Source organism: Dermacentor silvarum, chromosome 10 (genome assembly GCF_013339745.2).
Source record: "Dermacentor silvarum isolate Dsil-2018 chromosome 10, BIME_Dsil_1.4, whole genome shotgun sequence".
Taxonomy (NCBI): Eukaryota; Metazoa; Arthropoda; class Arachnida; order Ixodida; family Ixodidae; genus Dermacentor; species Dermacentor silvarum.
Window position 1 is genome coordinate 134,467,598 of NC_051163.1, and position 7,895 is coordinate 134,475,492.

Sequence of the window (7,895 nt, forward strand, 5' to 3'; positions counted from 1 at the left end):
GCGCTACAGATTTAGTTTCGACATAGGCAATTGTGTTGTGCATACACAAGTGTTTGCATACTTGTACAGTCATCATCAATATGAAAAGGAACACAAATTTTTTTTGCAAATGCCTGTAGGGGCTTTTGAGAGCAAGATATCAACAGGAAAACTTGTTTTGGATCAAGTTCCTAGATTGGAATCCATGCATCACCAGTTATCGTCTTTTTAAAAATATTCGCTGTTTCCTTCATGTTGATGATTGTAATGTAACAACACAGATCAGTTTGGGACCATATTTTATACAAATCTGGATGATTTCAACTCCTGATATTTCAACCTAAAGCTGTGGCTCATGCAAGTCTGAAGTAATGAGAGCCTCCTCAACTGTACATTGTGTGAAACAGATGATCTTGGTTTGCGGCGCTCGTCAAATGAATATGAAGGGTGGAAGTCCTAAATGAAAATGCTAACAAAACATCAATGATACAAACACGGTGAGCAGTGCAAGAGTGAACAAAGAAAAAAGTACAGTGAAAATAAAAGGCCATTCTCATCCAAATAAGACATGCTCCATGAAAACATGCACCAAAACAAATGCATTGTTGTCTGGATAAACGCCTTAGAGCAAATGACTGTTTCACTCAGTGCCAGGAAAATCGGAATGTTTCAAGAGCGACACATGGCTGATGCATCGCTAAGCATTTTTGTGTGCCACTCAGCGTTTGTCCTTGTACAATGGTCATGCCGATGTGCACGGTAACAGATGAAAAAAAGTCTGCAGCTGCTCAAAGCAGCAGAGCACAACCCGTCATTTTTCTTGGTAATTCCCTGCGGCACTGTGGCAGTTTCAACCTGGGATGAGCACAGCTGCTGCAGTATGTTCATGCAGGCACTGTCATCTGCTTGTCCTTAGCACAGCGTTTTAAGTTACCCTTAAATGAGAAAATCACATTCGATACAAGAATGCCTTCATTATATCCGATATTAATTGTAAGTACATAAAGTCGAACCCACATACATCGAATCTGAGGAGGATCACAAAAAAGCTTGACATATAGGTAATTCGATATATAAAATAAATAATTTATACAATAATTTTCAAGGGGATCTTACTGCTGTTCGTTATGCACAATAATTCGCTGTACGTGGGTTCGACTGTTTTTGCTACATACTGATATGGGTGAGAAACAGTTTTTTCTGAATACTGTCACCGATTTTATGGTGAAATAATCTTGTACTATAATCAGATTATGTGCACAATGGCAATAGTGGCGTACATTGTGGAAAATATGCGAGCACCAGCAATTTTGAGGGAATGTACGATGAGTCGGCCAACACAATTGTAGAACAGATTTCAATGACCGAGGATCGTGCTCACAGCTATCACTATGCCATTGTGACAATATCTAGATTCGAATGTACCCCTTTCCCCCCAGTTTACCAGTGGCGCATGAAAGTCATAAAGTTCTGAAGCAGTGTTTCGGCAATGGCCCTAGTGCAGTATAATGCACCAGCGCAGCCTCAATGTATGTTATAGCTTTAAGATTACCGAGATAGAGTACAGCCAAGAAGTTAAATTGACAGCCCACGAGGCAAAGTTACCACAGCTACATGTACCTTGTTGTCAAAATTTGACACTGACAATAAAATTAAATGGGAATGGAACAAAGTGTCACTCGTTTAGGAAAAAATCTGGCCCACAATATGCTTGCCACTCCAGGCTACATACAACAGGCATGCCGAGAACCTTGTTAATCCTGGGAGCATGATTTGTGGGGAGTTGCTGGCTATGCAGGCGTAAGCAACAGGCCTTGGTTACAAATGTCCAAATGCACTAGTTCTCACCATCCAATACTAATGCTACAACTTGTAGACTCCATGAAATGTTGTTCTCAAAGCAGCTTTGTTTATGAGTAACATTCTACAGCAAATATGTGCATCCTGCTGACTGGCCGTGCTGCTTCGAAAGTGTTGCCAACTCACAGCATGAAAGAACATATGGAGAATGCCAATACGTCAAAAAAACAAAATTATTGCAGACTACTTGACAATGGGCCACGGTGTTTATTAAACACCAAGCAATAAATACATTAGGTGAGGCATAAATATGCAAATGATAGTGATGATAGATTATTATGAACAGAGATGCAAGTTGATAAACAAACCTTCACTATATACAATGTGATGTGCATATAAGTTGTGCTAATGAATAGTAATTAGTGCTAAAGCCAGACAGAGCCTTTACAAATTGAAATTGAGCAAATTTAATTGCGAAAGAAGGAGTATCGATAAGGAAAGAAGTATTCAGATTCTGTTATCACAGAACAGTCGTATAGGATACACATATAATTGCACCAATCAGAGCTTGCATTCAACACATATTTGGAAAGAGCCTGCTTGCCATATTCATAATGCCAGGATAAGAAAGGGTCCTGACGGCATAGAAGCACATGATGTGATCACACCTAACCTATGCAGTCTGTCTCATGGTAAATGCGTATTGATTACAAACGTAATCAGAACTGCATGGAATGCAAGTGAGGAACAGGCATTTATTAAAGTACAAACACACAACTCTGTAATTGCACACTGTCATGCACAAAAACAAATATCCAGGCCAGACTAAAAAATTTAGTAGCTAAAATGCAAGCAGCTCTGAACAAATTAATTTCACCAAGCTTTCACATCACACATGTATAAAGACAAGTTCGGTTTCACAGAAGCACTTACAAAAGGCAGTGCAAATGCATGATGGAGCACATCTTAAACAGAAGTGGCAATAAATACTGTTGGGTGGCGACTGTGTCTCGCTATGCCGTATTTTCTTCTCAATGATTGAGGTGAGAAGTAAAAAGAAAAGCGACAGTAGTTCTAAACAAGAGCAAACGATGTGTTAATCTCCTTGACTTGAGAATTCAATGTACTTGCATTTACACAACCAAATGCTGATGCAGTTCTGCACTACATTCCCGTGCTAACGAAACATACATGTGCAAAATACACATGGTCTGCAAGCACGGTTTAACACAAGGAGGCACAATATAAATTTAACGAAAAAGAAAATATTGTTCCCTGTGAGTATGGCGACAGGTGTTTCTGAGGGAAAGAAATGAATGCCCTAGCTCTCTTAAATGAGCATCCTCAGTTGGTTAAGATGTGTGCAGGTGCTCACAGAAGAGCAGGTGTTCCCTCATTTCATATCTAAGTCACAAGAGCATTACATCGCAAGAGGCAAAGGGCAACAGGAAAAACACCTCATCAACTTAGTAAGCTGCAGACTGAACACACTGAGTTCTTTCGTTCCACAGATTTTCACTGCTGACAAATCCTGTCACAATTTCTCCTTTGAGATATAGAGGTGCGAGGTGTTACCTTTTCTGATGACAATAAAAAGGGGACACGTGGCAGAATTTGCAGGAGGCAAATGCACAGAATAAAGCATCCCAATTTCAACCTTAATGGTGGCAACAAAATCAAACAAGTTAAAGATCACCACTCACTGAAGTTTGGTGAACCTTCAGGACATGATGTACGGTATCTGGAAGGCTGAGCCCTCATGAAGATCTTCAGCCAATACTTTAATAAGTCATCTTGCAGATACCACAGATCCATGCTTCTGTGCTTTTGGCGGGTTGGTGTGCTATCTAGGCTTTGTTTTTCTGTAATTTTGATATGTTGTCCTCTCAGAAACAAAATGCATGTAGTTGCTGTGTAAGCTGTGCCAACTAGCTCAAACCACAACTATCTTGCCACACCTACAAATCATTCTGGACACTGTGAAGAATAAAACACTTGAATGACTCGGAAGACAAACAATAAGCAGTGTGTTCAAATGGACTTTTCCTCACAAAGTGAAGTGGAAGGCACGCTCATGAAAAGAGTGTCATTCTTGGCAACACATTATGCTATCAAGACACGGCTTGGCCAGGGCATTGGAACGAAACGGCTCTGCATTCAAACAGATGACACTGGCACAACTCGTAATGTAATGCTGTTCTTCCAGCGAGCCATTTTTCTATTTCACTTCATGACAGACAGTACAACTGCACGGACACATGCCTCTGTTGCTTGCCTTTTAAACCTCATGTGACATGCACTGCCCTTCGTGTGGGTGTGACAAAGCTCAGCTGCAATAGGTGCTCTTTTTTTGTTGGTCATACATCCGTGTGTTCTGTCATCCTACAGCCTTATTACCGAATAATGTGCATCACGTCTCAGTACTCGGACCAAAGTTGGCTGTGCCAGCTATGAGAGCTGAAGAAAGCAGAGCTTCCTTCCATCGTAGCGCCTCTTCAAAAGTCAGGGCGGAGGTGCCGAGCGTGTGTGCGACAGGAGGTGCCGGTTGAGCGAGAAGCGGCCGGTGAACGACCGGCCACACTCGGGGCATGCAAAGGGCCGCTCGCCCACGTGGCGCTTGAGGTGAGTCACGAGCGAGTTCTTGTGTGCGAATGCCACGGGGCAGAGGGAGCAGCGGAAGGGACGGGCCCCCGTGTGCGTATGCATGTGTTCCTCGAGCACATTCTTGCGCGAGAACGACTTGGGGCACACCCCACACCGGAAGGGCCGCTCACCCGTGTGCGTGCGCACGTGGACCACCATGTTCCACTTGTGGCGCGTGGTGTACTCGCAGCAGTCGCAGTGGAATGTCTCGCCCCGTGCGTGGAACGGCCGCCTGATACCTGCCACCGCAGTGCCTGCAAACGAGACCAGCTCTCAGCAGTGCGACAGCCATGTCGGCAGGGCACCAAAAACAAAGTTTAGAAGAACTTCTTGCTGGGCGAGTTGGTGCATAGCTGTATCGGGAAGCGTTGCGCGTACAAACGGACAAACCGTTTGTTTGTCCGTTTGTACGCGCAACGCTTCCCGATACAGCAAAAACAAAGCAACAGCTCAAACAGACCTTTTCACAAGATGGCAAACATGCCATGCCGGTAAAAAGTGTTTTAGCAGGAATGATTACTCTGTGTTAAGCACTGAAATTATGACCATGATAGACGTCCTTGGCTTGTAATCGGTTGCATAAGCGAGTAGCTTTTTTCTTGATCACCTAAATATCATGCGTTTCGGACAGTCGCAGTCTGTATAGCCAATTCAAGCCTTCTGTGCTATGGCTAAGCAGGCACTTTGTGGCAAAGAATGCCTCCACTGGTGTTATGATGACACCGGCACGTGTTAAAAGGTAAATCAATTTCGATGTCCTGAAAAATATGGCGATGCTTTCCGTTTCAATACTTTTACAACCGCAATGCTGCTCGCACTGTTGGGCGTCACCATGTCAAGAGGGCATACTTGAGGACCCACCACTCCGTTCGTCTGCAAGGCTTTTCTACACGCACTAATCGGACACAAGAAATTACTCTCCGCTGCAAAGAACAGTTAGCAGAAGAGCATAAAATACAATTCCAGGCAATACATTATATAGTATAGAAGCAAAATACCTCTTCTTGCACCTGTTTTTGGTTACGTGACTGCACGCAGATTGGTTGACACTGTTTCACTGTCAAGAAATGCCACCTCACTTTTGCACTGCTTTCAGAGCCAAATTAAAAATATAATTCTTAGTTTATGGAGTACAAGCATGCTCATTTCCATCGATATGATGCAAAATCTTCTCATTCCCACCACAATCCAAAAACATTGTCTAAGCGGCAGACAGTCGCTTCCAGCAGTTTAAGCTTTTCACTGGAACAGCCTCAGACTGTCATAGGCTAGCCTGCAGGTTAACTCGGATGGTAGACTGACCACCGATGGTTTCTTAAGCTACAAAGTTTGCCTTTCACCAACACTGAACTGGGCCTCTCTCTGTCACTCTGTTACTGGTCAGCTGGATGGCGATCGTTCTTCCTTAGGTGACTGAGCTAAGTTCTCGGCTTTCTCCGCTGTCAAGAAAACTAAACTGACCACTTTCGAGGATATTACATTCAGTGGTCACTGGCTATAGAAGCGAGTGCAAAGAACACCGGCCCCTCCAGTGGGTCGCCGCACCAAATACTACATCAGGTCAAATACACAAAAATTATCAGTCGAAAATATGACCTGGGAGCTTGAATCAACATACCGAAAGCATTGCTGCCAAAAGAAAACTGCATGCAAGGCTGTAACTTGACAACTTTCAGGTAATGCTCAGGAGCTCCAGAACCTCCACCCTGAGCTAACATTATGGCATTGTTAACATGGTGTCCCCTCATCTCCTGACTAAAGTAAAGGTGATGCATACCATGCTGGCTACATGTACTTCATGAACTCAACATGCTGCAATTTCTTTAAAACTTTAAACATTAATTCAAGCAGAAAGCTTAATATTGGAACAGTTAACATGTTCTACTCACATTGCAAAATCACATGAAAATAGTTCAGGGCTGCTATTTCGTAGCGATGCCTTTAATGTCATAATGCCTTTTCGCGCTTATCGTGCTTTGTCAGTGGTCAGAGCGATGGTCCGCTCACGATATCATCGTTGATAACGTGAGCGGGCCGTCGCTCTGACCACTGACAAAGCGCAATAAGCGTGAAAAGGCATTATGACATTAAAGGCATCGCTACAAAATACCGGCCCAGTACTGCCTCAAAGATGATGCATAAATGTTGCATTCCCGGTACATAAGCATATGCATACAGTCACAGCATAACATCAGACTTCATGATTCAAAGCTATATTTTATGCATTAGCCTTCATGCAGAGGCAAAATTACCAGCTGCCAAGAGCTGCCTTATACTATCCTGCAGCGCATTAGTTCAATTATTTGTGAACTTTAGCCTAACACACTTATTAACATATAACACATTAGCGATAATGCAGGCAGCCTAAAAGCTAGTTACAACAGTTAACAAAAAAACTAAATCTAGCTGCATTAGACAAAACTGTTATCAAAAGCTTCATGCAAGCAAATGAACGTAACAGCGCAAGATCTGCACACTTTGTTTGAAAACAGGTCCACCAGGTGTCACTAGTGGCCCTGTGGCTTCCTGCTGCACTGCCCTAATGGCTCCTAGTGTATGCAAAGTTTAACTCCTATTACTTTTTTTAACATAAAACGGGAGCACAAAATGGGATAACAGGAAGGACATGCCTGCTGCACTGAAAAATAAGGATATAAAAGAAACACTGAAGACAAGCAAACAAAAGAAAAAAATGCACTGCACACAAGATCAAAATAGGACAGGCAATAGTTCCTTTGAAGAAAGAATGGAAAAGAGACATCGAGGCAAGAACAGTACTAGCAGAAAGAAACAGCACGAACACAACACTTGTGATACAAAAAAAAAGCAAAAGGTTGCGACACACAATGTTAGGTACACCACCAGTGAAGATGGCAAGTGAGTATGACAGAGGATGCAACAGGTGAGGACAAATCATAAAGACGAACAGGCAAATGCCAAAAATATATATAAACAACCAAAAAACCGAAACACAGGAAACAAGGACAGAGCACGCTTCACAGCTAATTGTGTAGCATAGAGGGCATGTCCCTAGTGGGCAAGACAACTCCTCATATTTGTTTAAAAACAGCAGCTATCTTCTGTTGCGTGAGTGACAGAAAAGTTACAGACATGGCTTGCAACAGCTCATCGAAAGATAGCTGCGCTGGCCAAAGTCCCACAGGTGATGAAAAGCCACGTTGACCTCGGATGGCGTTTTATTTACACTGAGAGGCGATTTTCATAGGGTTGACTTCTGCTGCACAATGCAACATGGTGAGTGAATAAATGTTCAGAGTTTAGCACCGATGAAGAAATAAATTGTGACAGTCTAGTTCTACTGATCTGCACACTTGTAATTAATACAGTAAAACCTCATTAAAGCAAAGTTGCATATCCAACATTTATTATGGACATATATTTGTTACACACTGACATCAGCAATAAGCTTTAAAATTTACTTCGTCATAGCTGATAAATGATTATATTGACGT